The following is a 27,511-nucleotide window of genomic DNA, read 5'->3' on the forward strand; positions in this document are numbered from 1 at the left end:
AGATACTCAGAGGATTCTACAGCTTCCCTATAGCAGCCTGTTGGTGCCATTGCCTATGGAAATTGGAAATGTCTTTACCTCATACTATAATTCTGAATTATTTTAATATATATACTATAAATATATGGTAACAATAAAGGTAAGAGCAGAGTCTATACTTTAAAACAAGTCCGATTTTTTACTCATGTCTACAGGGTAAAGTGAACTTCTCTCCTGCATGTCTAGCCAGCTTGAAATATGCCTGGGGTAATTCCTATGTAAGTACTGTACACTTAAGGATTCCTCAAATAAAGTGCGATGCTTAGTGTGAATTCATCCTTGATAAGTTAGTGGCTGACTTTTTTATTTTCACTGTACAATAGTGTACAATAAATATTATATTATATTGATTTATCATTTGGGAAGGATGTAAAGCCACTGATTAATTTAAATTTCTTGGTGAGGACATTACCAAACAAATGTGATGCTATTTAAAGGTCTCGATTAATTACGCATTTGTTTTATGCATGGCATGATATCGTGTGGTATTTATTATCAAGACTCACATCCATTCCACTGGGTTTTTGTTCCATTTCTTTACTTATTTTTACATAAGAAATCACAATGCAGTTCACTAAATGGAAACACATTCTGCTGCTGAAAACCAGCATTGACAAACCCTGGTCAACTCACTTCAGACAGATGAGCTGCACAATTTTCTTTTGAGTGGAATAACAGACGGCCCTGCTTCAGATGGCTTTTTTTGGAAGGATTTCCGAAAAAAGTGTGGAATCTTTAGAATGTTAAAGCCTGAGGGTGATGGAGTATGAAGGGCGGGGTATGGGGGGTTGGTTGGAGTTTACATTTCCATCAGGGCCCAGCCACACACACTACTCAAAAGTAATCTTATCTGTCAAGGAAATGAATTGATCAAGCAAGTCTTAATATTAAATAGTGCAGCCGTGCAAACTTCTGAAAGGGGAATATAAAGATAAGAAGATGCCAATTCTTACCGATGAGACTGAGACGAAGCAGCCATTGTGTTTTATTATAACTGGCTGATTCAAATCTCTTATTCTATTTTTTCTCTATTTTATAAGATGATCGGCTCTTCACTAGGAAGCTCTGTCCCACTTTTTTAATCATTATTTTTGTTTTATCATATAGCCCACAGTGTAGGACTACATTTAAGTGGTGGTCCACTGCCCTTAGAGCTAGGAAAAATGATGAAGGAAGAAAGGATATCCAGATTGCAAGATTTCTGATGTGTTTCTGGTCTTGTAATAGGTGATTAAGGAGTCATACAAGGTCCATCTTAAACTGTTAGTCACTTTGATTTTAGTTCTTTTTTGTTACATTTTTTTCACTCTTCCCATTTAAGAGTATTTAAGCTATTCACACACATTAAAATGAAATAAACATATTCTGTGGTATGGCCCTGTTAATCTTGGCTTCTCAAGAAGATCAGGATTTACAATAATATACATGTCTGTTCCAGTCCCTGACTGCCATTTTCCTAATGTAATTATGGAATGACTGGTGGTGTGCTGCGGTGGCTTGCAAGCTTATATTAAAGCCACAAGGCTTTCGAATGAAATCTCATTCTCTGTGTGACTTCCATTAAAAAGGCTTAGAGACATTGTGCTGCATAAATAAGGAAAAATGGGGCTCATTGATTCAAGGTGCTACATAGAATTACCCTCTTATCGCTCACTGTACTATTAGGAAATTACTCTTGGGAAGATGAATGTCACTGGATTCCATACTCGATTACCACAATTATGTGTTACTGTGGGAGGGAAATTACATTGGAACAGTGAGCCATTGAAGATCTTGTCTAACAGCCCATATGAAGAGTCCACCAATATATGCTACCTCATGTAAGGTATTCAGCAATTTGTCTTGCCTATAGTTGGCGAATGAATTAGGATTTTTTTTGTTCTCTCCTAGTTGTAAAAACTATAAACTCAGAGCATCTTCATATAAAAAGTATCAAGGACAGAACAACCTGAGCCAAACTGGCCATAGTGACCTCTGTAACGACATACAAACACCTCTCAGCAGGGCAGCTCCCCACCCACAATTACAGCAGCGCAGGTGAGCAGAAAGCTGAGGAGACTTTGTGCCAGCAAAGAAGTAGGTCCAGATGGAGTATCACCATGACTGCTGAAGGCCTGTGCGCTGGAACTGGGGAGTCCTCTACAGCGCATCTTCAACCTTCACCTGGAACAGGGGAGTGGCCTGAGGCTTAGGAAAACATCTTGTATCTCCCCAGTCCCAAAGGTATCACGTCCTAGTGAGCTGAATGACTTCCGGCCTGTCGATCCGACGTCACATGTGATGAAGACCATGGAGCGGCTGCTGCTTCACCACCTGAGGCCACAGGTTCGCCGTGCCCTCGACCCTCTGCAGTTCGCATACCAGGAGAAGGTGGGGTCGGAGGATGCCATCATCTATATGTTACACCGATCCCTCTCCCACTTGGACAGAGGCAGTGGTGCAGTAAGAATTATGTTTTTGGACTTCTCTAGCGCCTTCAACACCATCCAACCTCTGCTCCTTAGGGACAAGCTGACAGAGATGGGAGTACATTCACACCTTGTGGCATGGATCGTGGACTATCTTACAGAGCAGACCTCAGTATGTGCGTCTCGGGAACTGCAGGTCTGACATTGTGGTCAGCAACACAGGAGCGCTGCAGTGGACTGTACTTTCTCCCGTTCTGTTCAGCCTATATACATCAGACTTACAACTTGGAGTCCTGTCACGTGCAAAAGTTCGCAGATGACACTGCTATTGTGGGCTGCATCAGGAGTGAGCAGGAGGAGGAGTATAGGAAGCTAATCAAGGACTTTGTTAAATGGTGCAACTCAAACCACTGACACCTGAACACCAGCAAGACCAAGGAACTGGTGGTGGATTTTAGGAGGCCCAGGCCCCTCATGGACCCTGTGATCATCAGAGGTGACTGTGTGCAGAGGGTGCAGACCTATAAATACCTGGACTGGACTGCCAATACTGATGCTCTGTGTAAAAGGTCAGAGCCAACTATACTTCCTTTGAAGGCTGGTGTCTTTCAACATCTGCAATAAGATGCTGCAGGGCGAGTGCCCTCTTCTACACGGTGGTGTGCTGGGGAGGCTGCATAAAGAAGAGGGACGCCTCACGCCTGGACAAACTAGTAAGGAAGGCAGGCTCTATTGTGGCAGAGCGACGGGCACTGAGCAGGCTCCTGTCAATAATGGAGAATCCACTGCATCCACTGAACAGTATCATCTCCAGGCAGAGGAGCAGCTTCACCAACAGACTGCTGTCACTGTCCTGCTCCACTGACAGACTGAGGAGCTCGTTCCTGCCCCCAACACTATGCGACTCTTCAATTCCACCTTAAACGTTAACATTATTCAAAGTTATTGTCAGTTTTACCTGCATTTTTATTACTCTTTAATTTAATATTGTTTTTTCTATAAGTATCCTGCTGGATTATGTGAGTTTCCCCTTGGGATTAATAAAGTATCTATCTATCTATCTATCTATCTATCTATCTATCTATCTATCTATCTATCTATCTATCTATCTATCTATCTATCTATCTATCTATCTATCTATCTACCACACACATAAAGCTCCCTTGAGCATTTCTTCAAATATCTTCCAATTGCTGGAATGTGTCTCATGAGTCTTCTCTCCATGCCATATATAGTACTTACAGCAATCTTGTTTGTGTGCTACAACAAAATTTCACTCCACACACATCTGTACCAAAATTCTTATCCTACTAAGTAAAAGTCAAAAAGGAGAAACAAGTAGAAATAAACCTGAATATTAAAAAGTGGCGTGATAATGTAGTCTTTAAAAGCAGTTAAAACATGTCATTTTCAGTTGCTTCCACTCTTTCTTCTTAACCTCCACAGCAGATTTAAGTAGCCCAGCTTTCAAATAACCAATGATCCAATCTTCTTTTCTCCCCTCAGCCATTAGCATGTGGCAAACAACTGTTACATGCTAGACATGCAATCTAAAGGCTCCACAACCTGTCTTGTTCTGCATCTTAGAAATAAGAGACAGGCAAGTCATTGTGTCTCAGGAAATGGCATCACAAGGACACCTTGGCAAATGCTTTGTTATGTTATAATAACTCATATGAAGCATCAGTGACACCAAAGAATAATGGCTAGCTATAATGTAACAAGTCCTTCCTGTTTCCTAGCAATAAGTGACTGATAGAAGCACCATAGCAAGTTCTTAAACCCTCAAGTGTTGGCAGCTTGAGCCAAATTGGCCACATTGCTCAGAACTAAAGGCACAGTGACCTCTATGATGACATGCAAACACCTCTCACGAGGGCAGCTTGGAGTTTGCAACACAGCATGTGTAACATTCCACAAATAAAGCTCCTTTGAACATTTCTTCAAATTGAGCCCTTTTTAGAACTGGCACCTGGCATGTGCCTCACGAGTCTTGTGCCCATGTCAGTACTTACATCGCTTTTTTGTGTACTACAACAAAATTTCACTCCACACACATCTCTACAAAAATTCTTATGCTAATAAGTAAAAGACAAAAAGTAGAAACATAATAAGAGGGCTATTATTATTTGGTTGACACCTTAACCAAGGTGACTTACTGTACAACATTTGAGATACAATTGGTTACATTTACTTTGCTTTTCCAGTTGGAGTGCAGGCAAGTGAAGTGACCTGCTCATGATCGCAGTGCCAGTTGGGGAATTTGAACTTCAGGATTGAGTATTAAAATCCAAAGCCTTATCCACTACATCACAATGCCTAGCTTCTGTCTGGTTGTGTATTTCTAAACCTCTATTTTCCAAGTGAGTTTTGCAGGGAATCAAACCCAATCCTAATATAAACATGTGAACAATTGAACAAGGAGCTCCCTTCAATGAGAACCTCATTCTAGTCAATATTAGAGGTATGATAACACAGTAATAGGAAAAATAACTGTAATCAATCAGTAAAATTAAAGTAAATTAACAAAAATATCCTTAAACACAGTTTTGTATCCATATAAACCCAGACTAGATGCTTTTTAAATCTCTTTTGACTGATAAATTGTAATAGTGTTATATTTTGAGAAATTCTTCATAATGGGAGCCCATAAAGTCCATCCATGTACCTTTCACTTACCTTTCTTCATTTACTTTCCTTGAGTTCCTATACAGTATTGGTGTCTCAGTCTAGGTTATTTAAACTGATGTTGTTCATACTAGGGTAGGCTCTGACACTCCATATCCCTTGGTATTGATACAGCAGATTCAGAACCTGGATGAATGGATGAACCTGTGTGGCAATCTTTTTCTAAGATAAGAAACTAGCATGTAGAGTTTAGCATGATGGAGTTCAAATATTTACAAAATATCAAAATAGCGATATCAAAATTCAGTTCCAGAAACCTGGTGATTTAGAATCCTATGCAACCTTCAGCCTAGTGCATTCTTCATGATCAGGCCAATCTTACTTTGCATATCAGCACTTTCTGAGTGGGTTAAAAATGGATGGTGGTAAAGACAGGATTTAATGCAGTGTCCCTATAAATTAGCATCAGGCAAAAACAAAAAACAAAACACAATTATCATAGTTCTTGCTCTAGTCACAAAAGTGTGCCTCCTTTAGTTAGGTTGAAATTGACGGCTTCTTGAGGTGTCTTTTGGACTACGACACACTCTGGTCAACCATTGGGTGAAGCCTGCTGGCTCAGGGAATTTCTTCATGGCATGTCTCCTCTTAACTGTGGTCTCTAGTGTAGAATTTGGAAGAATTTAAACATGTTCAGTCATTTGTGAATTAAGCAGAGTTTAAAATCTGTCAATCATTTGTGCAGGATGACCAGTTATGATGGATATGGAGGGTGGTGGAATATTATGTGAGCACTCAGATTTTGAAGTCGACTTTATATGAAATCGGAACCCTTTTGAGTCAGGGCTTATTCAGCAACATCTGCTGTATTCTGTTTTTTTTCCCTGCCGAGAGACCACTGAAATGTGAATTGTAGCAGCCCAATTAAGAGGCAGTGAGTACTGTTGAAAGTATTCTAATGTTTTGGTGCAGTAGGATGGATATTGGAGATGTTTCATCAATACTAGAAATTTTGTCTGCAGACAAGATGTGTGATTTTAAGTTCAGAATGTTGTGAGTTTGACTCCAAAGCTAGTATTAGCAGACAATGAGATAAAGAGTCAGGATGCAAAATTCAGTGAGAAACAAGGTGCCATTACAGTCAATTTAGTTTTATCATGAGATAACCATGCATTAATTTCATTGAGGCATTTTCTCACTGTTATCTGTAGACTCTTATCATCAGTTATTAGATTGAAAATGCAATAGTGCGTATCTATCAGCCCTTGGCCACAGTTAATAATCAAGAGATTTTAGGAAGTGGCTGCCTCATTGTTCCTTTACTAAAAGCAGCTGAAATGTCATTTCATATGCTGGGATACTGAAGTAGGTATCTGTAATTCTGTATGATTTATTAATCCTGGAAAATGAGATGCCTATTCTAAACTGATTGTAAGCATGTCTATCTACCCAATATAAGAGAATGCCAATGCTAGAAGGGAATAAAATAATTTGTCATATATCTATTGAGTAGGATAGTTATGGGTATATCTTTGTCAACTTTAAAATGTGTTATATTAGCTGGAATGTAGATGTCTGATAACTTCAAATATGTGTTATTTTAGTTGGAATAATGCCTATTAGAAGTGAATTTAGAATGACTGACTTTTCTATCCATCCTTCTAGTTTTTTTTTTTTTTTTTGTACTTGCTTCATTTCAATTTCAGGTTCAGGGTAATCTATCTATCTATCTATCTATCTATCTATCTATCTATCTATCTATCTATCTATCTATCTATCTTTATTATATGTAACCAGTAATGGCATACTGCACAATAACATGCAGTGAATACACTTAACTTATAGTTTTTATGCTCTTTCTCTGTACATTTAGCATTTGTTTGCTCAGAGGCTGATGCAATTGCTGCTTCGTGAGCAGCTCTTGTTTTCTCCATCCTAGCGGCCCACTTCTTCTCTTCTTCCGTTGGCAGCTTTTTGCATTAAAACTGATTAAGTCAGTTTTTGTGTTGCAATTACTTAGTATGTTTTTCTTAATTTTTCACTTAAGCTGGCACTTAAGTGTTCAATCTACCTCAAGAACGATTTAAGATATGAAGAGGTAGGGGAAGTGACGGCGAATGTGGTAGGGATGAACACTGCGCCCGTATGCATGCACTGCAAGGGCCACCATGCTGATTTTATGGAATCTACAATAAAATAAAATAAAAATAAAAAGAGTAATAAAAATCATCCCCCCCCCTTCCCCCCAAAATGGACAGTAGAGGTCATGTAGTATATGTGTACCAAATTTCAGGTCAATAGGTTAAACAGTTTGCAAGCTACAGTTGATTTAAAATCCTGAACAGACAAACAGACAGTCACGGTAGTGTATTATATAAGAAGATATGCCCTATGATGAACATTTAAAGCATTGTGTCTACCTATTTTTCTTACACAGAAGACACAAACTACTTCAATGGAAAGCTGATTGTAATGTGCTCGAGAATTCACACGCAAAAACCTGAAATAATTAAATGGTTTCCTTTCAAAAGTACCCTTTGAGAATGTGTTGACTTTGTACATATTTGATATGTCTTGTCCTATGTGCAACCTCAGTCTTTGTCCTACACCTTTCTTCAGTATCCTCTTGAGTCTTCAGTATCTTTATGTGTCACTTCTCCTGCCTGGTGCTTTCTCTCTGAAGTGTACTCCCATAAAGTAATCTCCTCAGACTCTATATCTATGTCGAGGCACCTATCTTATCTATGGTCCATTTTTTGACAACCACCAATGGCTGACAGACCCCTCATTACCAGATATGAAAATATCATTTGTAATCTTGTAAATATTTCCCATCTTAGAAGGCAACTCTTAGTGTGTCTGACTATCGCTTGACTCCTCCATTTGTCTCAAAGTTGTAAGATAACTCATCTTAAAACAAAAACTGCTGCTTAGAAAACACCAAAATAAAGACAAATGGTAAGAAAGGAAATTTTCTGAGTTAATTTATTCTCTATGTGCATTTTATTTTTGCATTATTTAATTTGTTTTCAAGTAAATGTGTATATTTGTAACTAGCGTTTGAATGATTTTGCTTTTCCACGTGCCTTCACTTTTTAAATACAATAAGAATATATTGACTCTAAAACAGCAGAGGGGCGCAGTGATGAGTGATACTGCTTACGAGTCACAGGTCTAGTGTCCAGTGCCCAGTCACTGTGCGCATGGCATGGCCTCTCCATGATCTTCCCATTGCTACATGGGGATTTTCCTCAAGGTAATGAAGTTTTATTCGCACACCCTGAAAGTGTGCATTCTAACTAGCGATTATAAACTTGCTGAGTGTAATTATGGCAATGTGCATGAGTGGACCTTACGTCAGACTAGCACACAACTCAGGGTCATTTTGTATCTGGTGTCTGATGTTGCCAGGAAAGGCTCTGACTAACTGTAACCTGGAATTCAGTTATGTGCATTTCAGAATATTAAATGTATTACCTGTTGACAATATACTTTTGCCTAACAAATTGTCTTTTAGTCACTTGTAAAGTCTGTCCCTTATATGGTGACACCTTCGTGGAGGAGCTACCTTTAGTAAATGTTTACATAGCTAGATCTTAATAATGGAGCTTGTATTTACCAATAAAATGAGTTAGAAGGCACCAACAAAACAGTTATTTTTTTCTTCTTTGTACTTAATTAATTCTTAATAAATGAAAATAGAGCTTTTGTGTATATTTTGAGCTGCAAAACAGTATAATATTGTCACTCCCAGTAGCTTACTTATTACCCAGCTTTCAGAGTCAAATCACCTATACTTTTTTACAGATTTGGATTTCATTCTTAAATAATAACCAATCTTTCACTTTAGAAAGAAGCCTATAAAACCAGTAAGACAGTAAGTAAAACTAAAAATTTCATTTTACATTCTACACATCTTTTTAATGAACAGTTGAAATAAGTCTATACTTCACATTGTTGCAATAGACTATAGGTCATTTACTAAAATGCTTTGTTTTGCAATTCCACTAACTGGAACAATAGACAGGTAATGTAAAGAACCATGAAACAAATAAATGCCAAATCAAATTTTAGAGACAGTCATGGTTGATTACCATAAAGTTAAACCAATTGCGCACCTAAACCAATTTGTAAATCATAATTTAAGTTAAAGATAATGTGGTAGATTGTGTTACCAAAGAATCAAAGGAGAACTCTCAGAACCACTCACGAAGTGACTACAGGTCCAGAATTTGGGACAGGATGAGATGAGCTCTGCCCATCGTTACACTGTTATGCTAGTGACATCAACAGTAACAACCTGCCATTCTCACATGCTGGCAACATGCATTGTAACCTGAAGCAGTAGCATAAGAAAACAAAATGGCAACATGTTATAAACAAACTGGAAATGACCCCAGATACAATAACAAAAATTAATTATATGCATTAAGAAATCATATAAGAAGAAGCCATCACAAAAATGCATGAAGGGATAACAGAGCTAAGTTAAAAACTGTTCATATTGATACCAGGAATGTCCAAAGTGTACTTAAGTGAGGCATAATATGTCTCTCAACCATGAACTGTCTAGTGTAAAACCTGCAAATTTTTCATTGATTCTTAGTAGGACAAAATAAAGCTGTAAGACTGAAAATGATATTATTAGCACAGGAACAGATGTTAATATGTTACATTTCAGAAAAAATTCAATAACCACTTTATTGGATGGCCCACAACCAGATAACACAAAAGGCCTTAGGGCTTGTTACATTGCATCTATTAGTCATTTATTGCTGCGTAACACAAAGCCTTTGTTAAGGTCTTGTTACACAGCAGTAAAGCGGGGCGGTGGGTGGCCCTTATTCTAATGTGTTGTTTTTGGTGCTTTGTAAGTCTTTTTATTGCCCAATGAAACACTTGTTAAGGTCTTGGCACATGACATTAAATGACTAATTCATGTACTATAGCAGTGGAGTTACACCTTGCCTGATGAAGGGGCCTTAATTGCCTTGAATGCTTTCATTTGTAATTTATTTAGTTAGCCAATAAAAGGTGTCATTTCACCCTACTTTCTCCTAATTAATGTACTATAAATTTTAACCTAATTAATGCTAACAAATCATATCTTATATTTAGGCAAATTTTACTATCAGATCGAGGTTGAATGGTTTAAAAATTTGACTTTCCAGTATACATTTGTTGTTGGTTCTCTTTTCATTTTTTTGTGGATCATATAGCTGCAAAGAAAAGACACCACTGATGAATTTCTAAAGACAGCGGTCAGTACACAAACTATGACATACATGGAGTATAAGATCCATCATTGAGAAACACAATGAGGAATCAGAAACACAGAGTGTTGAGAGAAAGAGAAATTGCTAAGCAATAGGTCAATACTGCTAGAAAGTTCTGTTTACCAGAACAGTCATGGGGTATGAAGCAAGAGGAGGTTACCATACTTAGAAGATTTTGATGTAAGTTGAAGTCAGAAAGCAGGGCCATGAGGTAAGTAGTTGATCAGACCAACCTATTCCACGGTAGGAGGTTTTACCTGAAGGTCTGGTACACAGTGGATCCGTAATCTCAAGGTTCAATCATTGAGCCTATTCCTGAACTGAAGGGTTTGAATATGGAGATGGTAAAGGTTTTGGAATGCTTCTTTTTCTTACTAGAAAATGTCAGTTTAGATTCAAACCTTTTTTCACGTTCATGTTTTGCTCTCTTCATCTACACAGCTCAGATTGTATAAATCCAAGAAAAACCTGACTGTAACTATATTAGAGATGACAAGGAGGAAGCATTAAAGAGACGCATTTTTTGGAAAGCGTCTGACAGTAAAAAAAAACAAGCAGGCTTATCCCACATACAACAATTTGAAATTCCGCACTGGAAAAGTGAAAGAAAGGAATTCCACTTGTTGAAGAATTATGCCACCTCCTTCCGCTGTCTGATATTCATGAACCTATAAGAGAGCCATGCAGCACACCAGGAAATGGAACTTGACATGGACAGAAAGGGCCACCCTGAAGTATGTTGTGTTTGAGTGCATGTTATATTGTTTATGCAGCAACTCATGCCTGGGGTCAAACGATTCATAATGATTGCATGAAAAAAGTCCTGTTGGGATAAATGCAAGGAAGTACATTCAATGAAGCCTGGAGACAGTTTGTACTCTGACTGGTAAAAACCACCTATAATGTGACACTTAAAGCACAGGCGTGGGTAAGAATTATAGTTCTCTGTGTTGTTGGAAAAGGGATTCTTCAAGAGCTCCTTGGTGGTTTTACTTTACATGAAATATTTTCCAGTAATCCGCTTCCTAAAATATACCTTTGTAAAGTATTTACTTTTTAGTGTTGCTTTAGCATGGCCCAAATGTCAAAGGAGACAGCCAATGAACCATATGCTGCCAGGATCAACCTCATCATTGACTATCTATGGGCCTCTGTAAACACCCTTCAGGCAGCTGCATTTCTGGTGGGCTTACTGTACAAGTGAAGTGATTTGGGGGCATTTTTTGTTACAACAAATGACATTATGTTAAATAAACATGGGCAACAGCAGTTCAGCATTTGACTTGAATACACTTCTACAGTTTGGTAGAAACGTCTTAGAACTTAATCTGTTTTATCCTGTACCCATATGTCTTTGGCATATGTCTTTTGGCATGTTTGTGTTATATTCAAGGAATAAATAACACAAACAAAAAGAAAAATAATTTTTTTAACTTTTTTGTGGGTTAGGTTACTGTATTAAGTGGCAAAAGAGACGGCTATCTTTCTGCTCCGCAAAATTGTAATTGATATTTGAAAAAAGATCAAAAAAATAAATCTAAGTAACCAAGGCAACTATACCAAAGCTGAACATGGGACATGGCTAGAGACGTGCTGGTGTCCAAACCAGCTATCTATGCTGGTCTATAACAGGTGTAGTCCATGGCAGAGCAGTTATATACTTTAAAGATATGTTTAGTTAGGAAGGCCTTTTTAGCTTAGATGGTTACTTTACTGGCATGGAAATTGCATCTTTAGGAACCAAGTTATAACTCCAGCTGAACTCATCTTTACAGGGTAACTTTGAAAAATAATGACTTCTGTCAGGGCCAAAAACAACAAAGTATGTAAAAGCTTGAAGAGTTCAAATAGCTCCTTCCTCTGCACAGATTCACTAATTTATTTCTCACACACCTTATAAATAGGTTCAATGTAGAGTCAAAATTGTTCTTGTGTGCTTCTAACATAGGAGTTAAAGTGGACTGAAGTCCAAAGTGGACTGTACTCATTCTGCCCAAGGAAGGATTCTTGGTTTTAACTTTCTATTCTAATACTAGACTTTGAACCAAGTGGTTTGATCCATGAGCTGGGCCCAACTGGTGATTGCAGCATTAATATACAATGTCCCTTTTGTCTATGAGTTCTGATTAATTCAACCCTCTGCTGAAGCATGTTTACTGTATGTTTGCTGTTTTATTTCACTAAGGCTTTTGGTATACCTTTGACTTACTCTGATTGCTTTAAAGTCAACTTTCAAAAACACTCATTTTTCAGAGGTGATCACTGGTGCACTTATACTCTGATAAATATTTCAGGATGAGATCTGCAAACTATCTATTCATTCATTTTCAAAATTCATTGATCCATCCATTTATTGGATCCATATTATCCATTTCAGGGTCATGGGGAGTGTAACCACAAGAGGATGCCACTGAGCCCCAAACCACAGACACAGTAATACCCAACACAATTCTTCTTCCTCCTTCAAGACAGCATAGCCCACTGCCTCCTGACTTTTACTCATCTAAGTGTGTCGACAGGCTCTCTTTTAAAGTCAACCCAGGAACTGTTTCTGGGTTCCTTCCCAGGTTGTCCGTTGCACTTTCAAGTCATGCAGAAATCTGGGTGAGTACTCTTCCGGGCAGCACCCTCTGGCGGTTCCCAAAACCCCCAACAGGGCTGCATTTCCAGACTCCAACTCCCATGCCACCCTGTGGGTGTCCTGATTAAGTTTAGTCCTCAAGATCACGCCAACCTACTGTATCGTTTGGGGGGAATGAACTGCTCCCAGCATACTTGTTCCTTCTGTTCATCCATTATAGCATCCTGGCTAGACAAAAATCTTTCCTTTATGCCAGTCAGGATGCCTGTTCTTCCTTCCTGGCAGGCATAGCCTATTTTGGCAACATCAGGTGCAAAACAGAAATTAACAAGATATTATATGTAAAAAATGGCATAAATAATCACCGAAATGGGTCAATAGCGGAAACCCCACAGAGAATTTAGAGTGAATGTGCAAACAGTAACCAGGATAAGATTCAAAACCAAGACTCTGGAGCTGCAAGGAAGCAGAGCTAACCACTACACCACAGTGCTGCCCTAGAGTCCTTAAGTGATGGGCATTTCTTAAAATTATTTGAAGGACTTCTAACCTACAGTTTCATATTTTGTATCTTACAAGGTACAGTACTTCTATTATATGGTTAATTGTAACCATTCTAAATTCCAAATGGAAACCTGACTCTATGTGTCAGTTTGTTTGCCTTTTCACTGAGAACCTGCCCTTTGGCATTATGAGAGGCAAGTGTTTGATTAATTTCTAGACCAGCTAAGCTGGTCTTACAGGCTGGGCACACAGTTGGCAAAGTATGTGAAGATCAGGCAACGACATTCGGACTGGGGAAACATCTGTGACAGCATCAGGTAAAAAGGCCCAAATATACTTTCAAGTTTGATGATTGATAGAATCTGTATAGAGAGTCAAAGGTGAACTAGCTGATAGACAGGACAGAGTGCTGAGAGCTGTTGGGGAAGCATTAGCTGTCAGTAGCTCAGTTCAAGATCTTGGCTACGGTATAGTATGTGCATTAGTTTGTTTTGTTTGGTTTATTTTTATTTTCAGTTTAGGATGACACAGTGCTATTAGAGTCCACATATTTTGTGAATGATTCAGTAAGCAGTTTGTTTTCTCCTGCCAAGCAGTAAATAGTAATTAAAAATTAAGGTGAAAGCAGGAATAAGGCAGCTTTGGCAGACTCTACTAAAACAGATCTATCTATTTACTGAGTCTGCTTAATCCAATGGAACTGGAGCCTGTTTAGCTGAATTGTGTGTAAGGCACGAATACACTCTGGATGAGGTACCAGTTCATTTCCTGATTAGTTAAAATGATTCCAATTGCTCTTATATGCAGTACATTCCACTTTGTGCTTAAAGACATTAAAAAATGCAAAACAGTAATGTGATTAGGCAATGTTTACCTACAGTATGTTTAATGAAATAAAAGGACAGGAATATAGAGACCCTGAAAGTTTAGGTTAACGATTCTCAGAAAATGAATAAAAAATGCCAAATGAATGAAATTGTGGTCAGACTATCAGAAAATGTGGCTAAAATGACAAAGACTACAGTCAGTGGCAAATTAGAAATGCGGTGGTGGTCAAAGGTCCTGTCAGCACTCTCCTATTAGGTATTTCACAATACCTTAGAGTACATATTGCAGTCTAAGGTCAAGTGATGGTGCAATGGTAAGAGATGCTAGTTCACAACTCCAGAGTCCTGAATTTGAACACTACTCATCGCAAAGTATCTACATGTCCTCCATGTGTCTTTCTGGGTTTTCTTCAAGTATTCCTGCTAAATTCCAATGATGCGTTCTTTAGGTTAAATGTGGGTGTGTGTGTATGTGTGAGTCTGTCCCAAGATGGACAGGTGCCCTGGCTAAGTATGACTTGTACTTTGCTTCCGATTTCACAGTGATAGCTTCCACCTCCCTCAACTTAGAACTGGGTAAAGTGGATTCAGTAATAAATAGATGGATTAATTGACATAACAGAGATTATAAAATACCATAAAATGGTAGTCTGGTGCTGTTTCTGTCATTACTGATATCCTTTTCCTTGGCTAGGAGTAGTAACTTGGTTACTCTTGCAGTGGTGCCACATTGGAATACTGAGTAAAAGGAGAGAGTAGGAAAGAGGAGAAAACGCGGGCACTGATAATTAAAACATTTTAAAAGATTTTTTTGTGGTATGATTAGAAACAAATGTAGACTAGGATAAAAAGAGGCCAATAAACCATCCTTTAGGATAATAGGAAGAGGTTTGGAGACCCTTTAGCTAAAGGCTTGACTTCTTACAGTTAAACACTGTTAAGGGGCGCCACTGAGCCCCAAACTCCAAACACAATACACAAAACATGTCCTAGGTTCAAATAAAAGGAGGAATTTATTACACAATACCTTTTATAATGATCACACAGATTGTCTTTTCTTTTCTACTCCTCCAAGGCAACTGTTGCACGTCTCCACTCCCAGCTCCGACTCATCTGGAAAAGGAAGTGCGGGGTCTTTTATTGGAGTCCTAGGAGTGCTTCACCCGCTGGAAGTACGTCCGGGTCATAGAGAAGTCCCCAAAGAATAGGGAGTGTAACTCCATGCAGCACCCCTATTCGGAACCCACAGACCCCATCATGCCTGCAAACCCGAACTACAATTCTCAGCATTCCCTGTGGGTGTCCAAATGAATGCAGCAGCCCACATTACAAAAAATGCATATGCAAAAAGTAGTGAAAAAAAATATAAATGGGAGTTGTTTTACTTTTATTTAGCAAATAAATCTGACAATGGGGTGAGCAAAAATTTACTTGATGAAATTTACATGATTTCTTAAAGTAAGCTAAATAATCATCAATACAAATTATTTGATCAATAATTCTTAGAGTAAGGAAAATAAGATTTAATGTCACAATATAAATACTTTTCACTTGCTTAGATTTCATTTTCTGCAGTGCAGGGATGCTACCACCTACTGTATGAGGAAAGACAATAAGCTATATATACAGCCTTCCCATGTCCTTCCGTAATATTGGTGTCCCATCCAGGTAAGGATCCCACATCAATTCTGGTCAGGACAAAGGTCCCAGTATGTAATCCTTTACAAATACAGTATTATCCCTTAATGTTTAAGAAGACCTTCACTTTGTAGTTTCAATATTTTTCCTTGAATGTATATTGTAACATTGGCAGCAAGAGCCAAATGGATTCTTTGCTCTTTTCATTGCTCTTTCCGGTAGTTTGTGATCCTTAAAAGGGCTGCTTGCTCTTGCCACTCTGGTTGGAATTCATTTGCAACTTTGTCAGGCTTGCTGTTTTGATAGACTCCCCTGTCTCCATGAACCACTTCCAACTCTTTGCAATGGTTCATAAGTGCTTTCAAATGATCGGGTGATCTTTGTTGTGGCAGTGGCTGGCAACAAAGATACATCAGCAGGCTAATGAGCACTTTGTTGTCAGATGATGTTGAGTGCTACACTGCGTTGTGGTGCAGGTGATCTGTCCATTATATGTTGGATAGATGAACCTCCTTGTGTGGAACTGTAGATGTATCTCTGGTTGTTTTCCTTCACTAAAGTGACACTGCAAATGGATCTCAGCTTTTAGACTTCCCTCAACAGCTGCTCTGTAATGCATCCACGATCTTTCTCACCCTTTGCCTATGTAGTTTTACCACAAGCCTCACTTCACACTGTCATATTCTCCTATTTTGGATATTTTTGCATATCACCTATGATTTATCTTTGTAAACCTCTATTGGAGGTTTTTAACCCCAAGGAATCCATTGGTTTAATTTATTATTGAATAATACTCCTGGTTTTAATTGTTGATTTGGGCCATTTTATCACAACCATTTTAATGGTGCTATTATTGTTGATTCCTGTTGCCAGAACTGTCTTAGAGTGGATGTGTCCTAGGAGGTCATGGCCTATCTATCATGACAAGACATAGTAAAAGTCATCTAAGGGTATACTTCCTCATCCAACTAAACGGATTCCAAAACCTTTCAAACCTTTCTAAAAAAATTCTTTGCTTTGTTTTTCTGTTTTTTAAACTTACTGTATCCTTCTGGCTTTGATTTTTGTTTCACAATTCTTGGCTTTGTTCTCCTGGTTCTGACACATTCTTCAGCTTTTTAACAATATCATTTTTTTCCAGTTGCCCTCTGAAATCTTGTGCCTACAGGGCATAACTTGGGCTCAGTAGAAACTCAATATATCACTCTTTTTTCTAGTTACATGAAAATGAAGCTCCACCAGTGACCACATACCCAGACCAATGGACGCGCAGAGGTAGAAGTCTCTTAGTTGCCTTTCACCTTGTACTGATGCTGCAAATGCTATTCCACATCCTGGATTTCAACTTAGAGACTTTCTTTAAATTCCTCAGATGGGCCCAGAAAGTAAATTTTAAATTTCTGCTGCACTTAACACTTTACTAGGCCAGATAGTAGATCTTCTCTGCATCCCACTTCTAACACCAATGCATCGCCAAGTGCCAAATGGATTCTTTGCTCTTTATGTTACTCTCTTGGATAGCTCACAGTTCTTAGAAGAATGGTTCACTGTTGTAGGACATGTTGGAATCCATATGCACCTTTGACACGCTTGCTGTTTTCACAGGCTCCCCTGCAGCTGGAGCTGAAGCTGCTTACTTGCATGATGGAATGCCAGCACATAGTGGTGATGACTCACATCCAGGCTGATGCAACTTGTTAGTGCCATCACAATGCTTTAAGTAAATGGAGCCCAATCCATCTACATAACCACTTCAACTAGTATGGACAATTAGGAGTCCTTCTCTTACCATCAATTTGGGCTGTCCAGAAAACTAACACGGAGAACTGCACACTGGAAAAGCAGAACTACTTTTCCATAATGTCACAATTTTTTGAAACTGATGTTTAACATTTAGAATGGAATTGAAGGTTAGGGGTTAGGGTGGTTAGAGTTTAGTGTGAACAGCGATAGAAGCTCAGTTGCAGTTTTAGGACATAATGTCGATTCAATTTTAGAATGGCAGTTTTATAACAAACATAAAGGTTCAGAGTTGGTGTGGTTAAGGTTTAGTGTGAATGGCATCCACATTCCCCAGGACGTTCTCCTTTACACCTAATGTAAGATATTTGGTTCAATGCATACATAGCAAACAGCTTAACCAGTGGTTAAAGCAAAAAAGAAGAGGTGGTATTCCAGGTGTTTCAGCTTCTTCGCCCCCTCAGTATAATTCCCAAAAGGTGTACTGAAAGGCTTTAAAAAGTGAAAGAAAAAGTGACCGTACTCTGAAGACTAAAAGGTAGCAGTGTCAGTACTGAAAACTGGTGAATATCAGCTGGCTTCAAACATTGCTGGTATGCAGGATAAACTCCTGGCACAGCAAAATAAAGAATTGCAGGTACAGCCCACTTTTAAAGCACAGAGTTAACTATTGCAATTTTTTTCTTTCAAACTGCAAATGTAGCCTTCTTCAAGTGCCACCCCATTCAATGCTTTTCTATTCACGTGTATAAAAGTTGCGACCTACATCTGCAAACTTCTGTCCTAAAAACTGCAGTGCGAAAACTTCACTAACATCAAGGCTCTGAAAAAAGATGCTTCTCCACAAACATCTAACTGCATTGACAAATTTGTGTTTGGCTTGTCAGAGGAACATGAAGTACTCAGGGATCAAGATGATGAGGATGCTGGGAGAACATGCAAACTCCTCACAGCAGTGACCAGACCTAGTTATGAATTCCAAATTACAATAATCAGGAATTAAAAGAATGGAACTATGCTTTTCATCACTATAAAAGGCCAAAATGATGGCCTTACTGGATGATTGTAGTTTCTGAAGTAGCTGAGACACCCACTGATACACCTTCCACTGGAAGCCCTACTTACCCAAAAAGTGTGATTTATTGCATCTAGGCTGGGTGCCATCCTGTGACTGAATAATGTAAAAAACACAACATACTGCCATACCATTCAAGACACTTGAAGACATAGAATTGACTGACAGCAGCATATCCTTCAAAATAAGACAACAGACTTGTTTATTCACATGCAGGGTTGCTGAGCATTGTTTGTTCAGCAGGAGGCAACAGGGAGAGAATGAGGGGATAAGACCCCTGCCTCCCAGAGCATAGCATAAACTCCAAATGGGAGCTTAGCCTCTTTGTGTCCCCTATCCTTCTGGAGACATTCCATGGAAGCTCTGTATTCCCTTTTCTGTGAGCAAAAGTTTCAATCCCTGAGTTAGAGCCTTGCCAAAGTAATACAGGACTTGGGAACCATCAGCAAAAGATTTGATTTATTTATTTGTTCCTTTTGATAATCTTATCAAATATTTAAGGCAATACCCGAAATAACGGCACTTAGACAATAAAGCACTTCAGGGGGTTTCTCAAGGTTTTTTGGTTTCATTTTAGGATGGTATCTAAAGTACTAAACACTATCTCTCCGGAGAGTTACAGATAGAACTTGGCGATTTAGCACTACGACCGTTTACTCTCATCTGTCCATTCGGGGCGGGTGTTTGTCTACTAATGATGAGCCAGCCTGCCCTTTTAACTTCGGGAATCTGACTTTTGAGCCTTTCAGTCTGTATGTGTGTGTGGCGGAGGGAGAGGACGAATTAAGGAGTGAGCGCAGCGCTAATTCTTTCAGTTTTAGAAGAGCTTCCTCGATCATTAAAGCAGGGAGCCAGCGCGGAGCACATCCCCCACCCCTCGAGTCTGATTGGAGAGGCAGCCAGCGGAGGGCTCGTTCAGCCCCACTACAACTTGTCGGGGCTTCCATTTGAAACACGAGAGAGGCGGACACTTGCCTCTCCTGTGCCGACTTGGAATAGGCTGGGAGGCAAGGCTACGGAGTGCTTGGCATTTTCGCTGAGACGAGTTCCACACAGCCAGGCAGAGATGTGCAAGTAAGAAAGTCAAAGTGCAGGAGCGCCGCGGCTGCTAATGGATTTATGAGCACATGCCAGGATTGTTAACTTGAAGGCAACAATTTCTAGATGCTGTATGGATAATGGGATTTTAACCATGTGGCAGGTAAGAAAAGGACCCGTTCATAAGGTTGATTTTTAGAAAAGTAATCTGAAAAGTAACTTAGCTGATTTATTTATTTCCTTACTCGTTTATTTCCACTTGTACAGAACGAGTGTGTGCTTGCTTCACAGCTTAGCCCGAGTGCACTGCATTCCAGATGAATCCTAAGAGTCTACCTTATTATTACTGAGCACTTCCGCACATGCTGGCTTGTCTGCACTGACCTGGCAAAGCTGTCACGGCTTCCTTCTGTCCCCTCTTCAAAGTTTGAGAAGATTTCACGAGGGAGACATAAGGAAGAGACGAGGCAGAAGAAAGACTACAAAAATGCCACAACATTCCTGTTCCATTTATAAATGTACAGTATAAGGGGACAAGCGACACTCAGCCGAATAGACACTGATGCATCCCCCCCCCACTTTGCCGGAAAGAAAAAAGTTAACAAGTATTTAAGCAACTTTGTACTCTAACAGACAGAAAACCGTTTAAATAGAGCAAAATGCAAAAGTGAGTTGGAAAAAAATACAAGATCCTGGATAACTACTTTTGAAAGACTTGTCATCAGCTTTAAAAAGATTCTTGTTGTGTTCTTCATGCTGAGTTTTTACCATAAGGGCTAAAAAGTGTTTTTATTTTAGGATTTAAATTATGTTTAGATTAGTTAAGTCAAAAGGCAAAAGAGAGAAATGATCTGTCTGACTATATCCAACATTATTTTATATAGCGCCTTTAATATCAGTATATCTGACTTTTTTATACAGCAGCTTTCATTGTTATTACTTGGCTGACACTTTTATCCAAGACAGCTTGGGACATTTACAGTGCAGTTGCTTAAGATTGTTTTGGTTTTCCAACTGGAGCACAGGCAGGTATAGTGACTTAATAGTCACATAAGGGTCCATTGCAGGATCTGAACCCACAACCCCAGAGTTTGAAACCAAAACACTCCAAATCCTTAACTATTATGCTACACCATCTTCCCTTCATGAATCCATCCTTTTATGTTAAGGAGTGCAATTACTATTAATCTATCTAGCTTATTTTTTATATAGTGCTATTCGTTTTTAAGGCAATAATTATTTTGTTCAATGCCTTTAATATCTTTGTTTATATAGTTCCTTTAATATTAGTATATCTAGCTTGGCCTTTTTAAATGGTGTCAAGTATCTGTCTGTCTATTGTATATAGTGCAATTAAGTTCAATCTGTCTTATAACTGCATATAGTCAGTCAGTCAGTTTCTAACCTGCTTAGCCCTGAATAAGGTCACAGTTGTAGTGAAAGCTGGAGCCTATCCCAGGTAGCACAGGGCACAAGGCAGGAACAAACCTAACCCTGGACAAGGTGCCACTCCATCTGCAGGGCAATTGCATATAGTGCTTTTTGTAAATGCGTCAGTCATTCTTTAATACAGTTTCTTTCTTTGTTTCTTTCTTTCTTTTATGAAATGCCTTTTACAACACTGTGCCTATTTTTACCATACTTATCTACTTATATCCTTTCCATGAATTTATATAATATCTTTTACACAACCTTTATCTGTCTGTCAGGATAGTTATACTTGGAAATAACGAGGGTCACGATTGTGAGCTCTTTTTAACAGTAGTAATTCTCATAATATTGATACTAGGGGCAGCCCTGTTTCACAGTGGCAGGATGTGCTGCCTCACAGAATCAGATTTTTAGGTTTAAATTCCAACGGCCAGTTATTGTCTGTGTGGAGTTTGCAAGTTCTGCCAATGTGTGTGTGGGTTTTCCTTCCCCACCTTAAGGACATACAGATTAGGTTACTTGGCAAGCACCATGATGGATGTATGTGGGCCATGCAATGTACTTGTACCCTGTCCTGGGACAGTGTCTGTTTTCTGATAGGTGCATTTCATCCTCATCACTCTGAATTGCATTTCACACGTTTGAGGCTGTCGTAATACTACTGGTACTACGGCACTATAAATAGTAATAAAACAGTCTGCATATTATCTTAGCATCAATGTTTTGTTTCACTGCACACCCAGGTTTTTCATACATCCCAAAGAAGTGTGCCTTGGGTTAATTCTTATCAACAGATTTGCCCCACTTGATTATGTGTGTGAGAAGGCCCTGCAATAGATGCGCTCACTTTCAAGGGTTGGCTCCAGCATTGTGCCTGATGCTGTCAAGATAGGTCCTGGCCCCCATGACTCTTAACTGGATTAAGTAGTTTGAATAATGAATTGATGAACAATAATAATAGTAAACAGTACATTTTTGTAAAAGTGTTGTAAAAACACATTTTCATGACAATGAGATTACCGACATACATTTTAAAATATTAATAAGGATATACAATGCATTTATCCGTTAGATAAAAGTTGAGCATTGGGACACATTTTTTTTTCTTTTCCTGACGTTTGCTGCTTTGATCACTTGTGTGCAAAATAGACTTGTGAGGTGTCACCATAGCAACTTTTACTGTAGCTTTGTGGGAACAGGGAGGATTCAATGGCAAGACAAAGAGTGATTTGTTAGGGTGGCCCATGTTGTCGCAGGAGAAGGAGAAGGTGTAAGCGTTAGGAAACGGGACACACAGAAGATGGTGCTGGTTTACACTAGGTGGGGCTCATGGCTTGCAAAGCTGAAATATTTACAAGGAAGTAAGAAAGATCCACAATTCCTGTACACCTAGCAATGAAATAAGGCCTTATTACACCTTAACAGGAATTTTGTGTCATATTTGTTTACTTTTACAGCATATTTTTTAATGAAAAGAGTTGTATGATGAAACTGAAATGTGTATGTTATAGTCTAAGAATGGAAAACAGCTTCCACTTTATAATATGATATAATATCATATTTTCAATCCAGTTCATTGCATAGGACAACCAGAGGTGAGCAAGATGAGCCACAAGGCTGTAGCATATCCAGTCTATCACGGGACCCATTTAGCCAAATAACCACGCTCACATATGCTGGGCCAATTTGTCAGTCAGTCTAATGTGCATATTGTTTGTAACTGAAAAGGAAACGTTTATAAAAGCCAGTATGTATATATGTATATTCTACACAGGCGATGAGGGACCAGTCAAGGTGTACAAGGAAAGCTAACTGAGTCCCAGTAACCAAACAGTGAGGCAGGAGTGCAAACTGGTGTAAAATCCTTCTGTCTTGTATTCATCCAGCCATCCATCAGAATGAACAGTCGCCTAACCTATTAACATTGGTTTATGAAAGAAGGAAACAGCTCTGAATGGGATGCCATGTAATCACAGAGCATATTCATGTATATGCCCACTCTTATACATACAGTATCCAATTATTATATTGTCTATCCTTCCATTTTCTTAACCCGATTATCCAGAGTAGGTTCTCGGGGCAGCTGATGCCTATCTCAACCATCATTTGGCACAAGGCAGGAACAATACCAGGACTGGGTGCTAGCTCATTTAAGAGTGTAAACACACACTTACACAAACAGGCCAATATAGCACCATGAATTCACTTAATCTGCATGTCTTTGGATTGTGGGAGGGAACCGGTGCATCCACATGGTCACAGGGAGAACATGCAGGAAGACCTGGTACCTAAACCCCAGTCTCCTTATTGTGAAGCAACAGTGCTACCACAGTACCACTGTGCCATCTTATATTATATTATATTATATTATATTATATTATATTATACTAGCGACTGGGACCCCTATCGAATCGGGCTACAAATTCTACGTTTGTGAAATCCATACTTTCTCTGCAAAGAATTATTTGTTTCTTTAAGTCCTTGAAATGATTTTGTTATCATGGCACTGATTTGTGCTTAAAATAGACCTTTTCGGCCAACATAATGAAGAGCTTTCTGTTTAAACGGGGCTTTGAGACGTGAACTCAGCTCTTTGCCACACCTCATTTGATTTTTTCCAGCAAACAAATTTTCAAAACAAACCGAGTTGAAATAATAATTATGTTGGCGTGGTCATTTTAGATCTGAGATTGGCTAAAATGTAAACAGTGACCGTTGTTAATACCCAGCCGTCATTACTCAGTTTGCCAATAGATGTCAGAAGGACGGATGCCAAAACCAAACTGCCCAAAGATAGATTTCGACGTACCAAGCAAATAGCGATACGTTCTAAATTACTTACAGTTCCGGAGCTGTCGAAGGGTTTAAGTCAGTCGACGATGTTAGTCCTGGAAAGTACACCCTATCAAACCAATGTTCCAAAAACCAAGATAACTTACTGTTATCTGCTCGAACCAACACCGACTTACTATACTCGACCGTCCAGCGGCGTCACTGAAGCATTCGAACATTCTTAGCCAATCATGCAATACTGCATCCACGTTTGCCACGTAACTACAGAGGCAGAGTCCCATTGCATGGTTCTAACTTGTATTGAGTCGTGGTATTGATGCGAACACCATACATACGGATAGTATCAAATTATATATAAGGATTATATTATATTATATTATATTATATTATATTATATTATATTATATTATATTATATTATATTATCTTACTGCAGTGGACTGGAGGTATGATTTCTGCATTGCATCCATTGTTGAGCCTGAACTGGGCAAAGCAGTTATAGAAAGTGAATAGATGGATGTTATATTATCCCAGTGCAGTCATTATATGTGATTTCCTTTAGGTTTTCTTTTTTCTTCTCACATTACACATTAGATGAATTGATCTTGCATGAGTAATGTATGGGTGTGTACATGAGAGTAGCCAGTGATGGACTAGCACCACATCTCTGCTTGTTTCATGCCTTATACCCAGTGTTTTGACTTTTAATTTGGTTTTAGGGATTTGTAAATGTGTGTATGGAGACATTCTAGTATTTTGTTCATCCAACAGTCTATTTTATGAAACTACTCATTCCAAAACAGGGTTTTAACATTTTTGGACACAAAGAAGTCTAAATCTATAAATAGGACGTAATTTTATTACATATTTGTGCCGGGCAAATCTGTATACTTGTTTGCACTGCAGGAGATTTTTGACTCACCAAGCCTAACATTCATATCTTTGGAATGTTGAAAATAATTGGAAGTGTATTAAAATCTTATATTGTATTGTTAGCATATGCTTTATTATATTCAATAGGAAAATATTTATTCCATCCATTATAACAGTGGCAAAAGTATGTTCTTTCTGTTTAAAATTAGAAATAAAATAAAAACTTGCATTCAAAGAACTGTCCACAGCTTCTTTAGAATTTGGTGATAATTTATTAATGATGCCTGGATGCTTCAATATCTTTGAGTGACAGCTACATATTAGTTTATCTGATTTCACATTTTCCTCGTAGGTTGGGACTGCAGAGACTGAATCTGAATTTGATATGAAGTATTGTGTTAATTATAAGAAGTTCAGCATGTCATAGTTGTTCTGATATAGTTGTACAAAGCTAATTAAGGGGAGCACAAAATAAAATAGGATGAAGTATTTGTAGTTAGGCCTATAATTGAGCAATGGTCCTTGAAGCTGTGACTAAAGAAAGTGTGCTACCATACTGCCCATATTCGATTTATTTTAATTTATAAAAGTATAGGTACCTCACACTCCTGATATGGAAAAGTGGGTTTGATTATGAATGGAAAGTGAAAGGTGTTTCAGTCCCAAAACATTTAGACTCCTGATCGATCCCTGGCTATACTATACTGTAGTTGTTTGTTTGTGCAGTTTCCACTCCTTCCTTTGGTTTCCAAGTAATTCTTTTAAGAATTCACAATTCATTTTACAGCACAAGGACAAACTGTCACGCTGATTGCTATATCTGAATAGGTCTGGTGAGTGTGTCTTCTAATAGGCTGGCATTCCTGCCCACGGTGTTAGTTTCTGTCTTCTATCCAGAATAGACTTCTGTTTTCAGGATATATGTCACTTAAAAGTTAAAAGTGTTTTAATGCTTCATATTTTCCACATGGAGTTTTTCGTTTCAAAAGTATTTTGTCATATGACCATATATTTCCAAGGAAGTCAATGTGCCACGTGCACTTCCAAGCAGCAGCTTGTCTGTAGGCAGCAGTGAAGTTATTCAAATAGCTGCCTGTAGAGGTCAGACTTGAACTCTGTAATGCAGTTCAATTTGGAAAGAGGATGGAGAATTAAAAGAAGGCAAAATTCTGCTTTGTTAAAATCGAACATATTAATAGCACCAAGATGTCAAGAAGAAGTAGATACAATAGTCCATTATAGTAATTCCATGTAATCTCAGTTCTGGCAATGCTGAGATTCCTTTTTTGTGGACTAAAAGAATCATTTTCTTAATGTGCTAAGAGTTTCTGTGTCTGCATCATTTACAAACAAAAACTGAGTAGACAAAGGTAGAGGAAAAATGTTTTATTCATGTTCAGTATACTTTTTTTCTTTTTGTTGCTATTTGTGTTGAAGCCTTATTGTCACTGATGACAGAATTAATAGTACTGTCACTTTACATTGCATGGTAAGGCAGCCATAACATTTTTGCTTTCAGTTTAGAAAAGTGCAGTGAAACACTGAGTTTAAGCTGGAAGGTGATAGTCAGCTGGCACTTATAAGCCAATATCCCCAATGGCCTGGGGGCCTTCTTAGAGACTGGTCTGAGAGTGATGGGGATCTTAAAGGAGAAGGAGCCAGTCTAACAAAACATAAGATGCAACAAAAATAAATAAGAAGACTTGCCGTTCCGTAAACAGACAGGCAGGGATTTTATTTCAACCCAAACAGATGTTGAGAGGCTTTTTGTCACCATAGCAAATGAGTCTTTTTTTTTAGGTTGAATTTTGTCTGGAAATAGTGATGAGCTTCTGTGGTTTGTCTGCCTTAGTCTAATAAATGTTGGCTCCAGCCATTGCTTGTTTCACTCTGTTTGACAGTTGCTTGGAATTTTTTCACCATATGCCTTCTTGAGATGTGAGAAATGCCATGAGATTAATTTACAATGTGCCGAAAGAATATGGCAGTGCAACAAAAACGTACATTTTAAGCACAGGCTGAATTTCAGCAATATTAAAAAGTGTTTATCATTGAGTCGCTATTCATCCCTAGAATACTGATTAATTATAATAATGAGGAATTCATTTTGAATTCAGCTCTAATGTGATAATAATAGTTTCATTAAAATTATGAATGCATTTTAAATTTGTACTGTTTTGTAATTATCATTTTTTGACCTTCAATGAAAAATATCTCTTTTGCAAGAACATTCTTAAGTTGTCAGTTAATATCAATGCCCTTTATGGTTTGAGAGTTCTGGCTAAAAATATTCATGAATATTTGTTGTTGTTATATGGGTAAAATGATTTTTTATATTTATCTGGTGTAAGCAGTTATTTTTTAGGTTATGATTTATAGTAGTATCAACAAAATTGTAATTTGTTTGTCACTGTATAGTCATAAAAACCTCCAGTTGTGACATATAATTTATTATCTTCCATTTCTTGTATTTTGTAATCTTGCCAGCTCTGTCAAGTATCATCTAATCATACATGTAAAATATTGATTGTTTAGGTTATCTACAGTGGACTGATGCCCAATCCAAGATTGATTGAATTGCTGTCTGGTTGGGCTTGAGATACTAATGATCTTAACTTGGTTTAAATAATTTTGAGAATGTTGTTTTACATTCAACCGAAG

General features: G+C 38.3%; 1 protein-coding gene across 7 annotated transcripts in view; it reads left to right on the forward strand.

Moving 5' to 3' along the window:
- Positions 1–27,511, forward strand: part of mid1 (midline 1) — a 637,552-nt gene that overhangs the window by 340,954 nt on the left and 269,087 nt on the right. The window contains exon 1 of one of the 7 annotated variants that reach the window (XM_039743639.1): positions 13,734–13,753. The exons of 4 other annotated variants lie outside the window; for them this stretch is intronic. The gene's annotated coding sequence lies outside the window, so the exon portion shown is untranslated. Of the gene's footprint in view, positions 1–13,733; positions 13,754–19,502; positions 19,918–27,511 lie in introns of those variants that run through there. 2 more of the 7 variants (XM_039743634.1, XM_039743641.1) reach the window with 2 other exon arrangements.

The sequence above is a fragment of the Polypterus senegalus genome, chromosome 2 (genome assembly GCF_016835505.1).
Source record: "Polypterus senegalus isolate Bchr_013 chromosome 2, ASM1683550v1, whole genome shotgun sequence".
Taxonomy (NCBI): Eukaryota; Metazoa; Chordata; class Cladistia; order Polypteriformes; family Polypteridae; genus Polypterus; species Polypterus senegalus.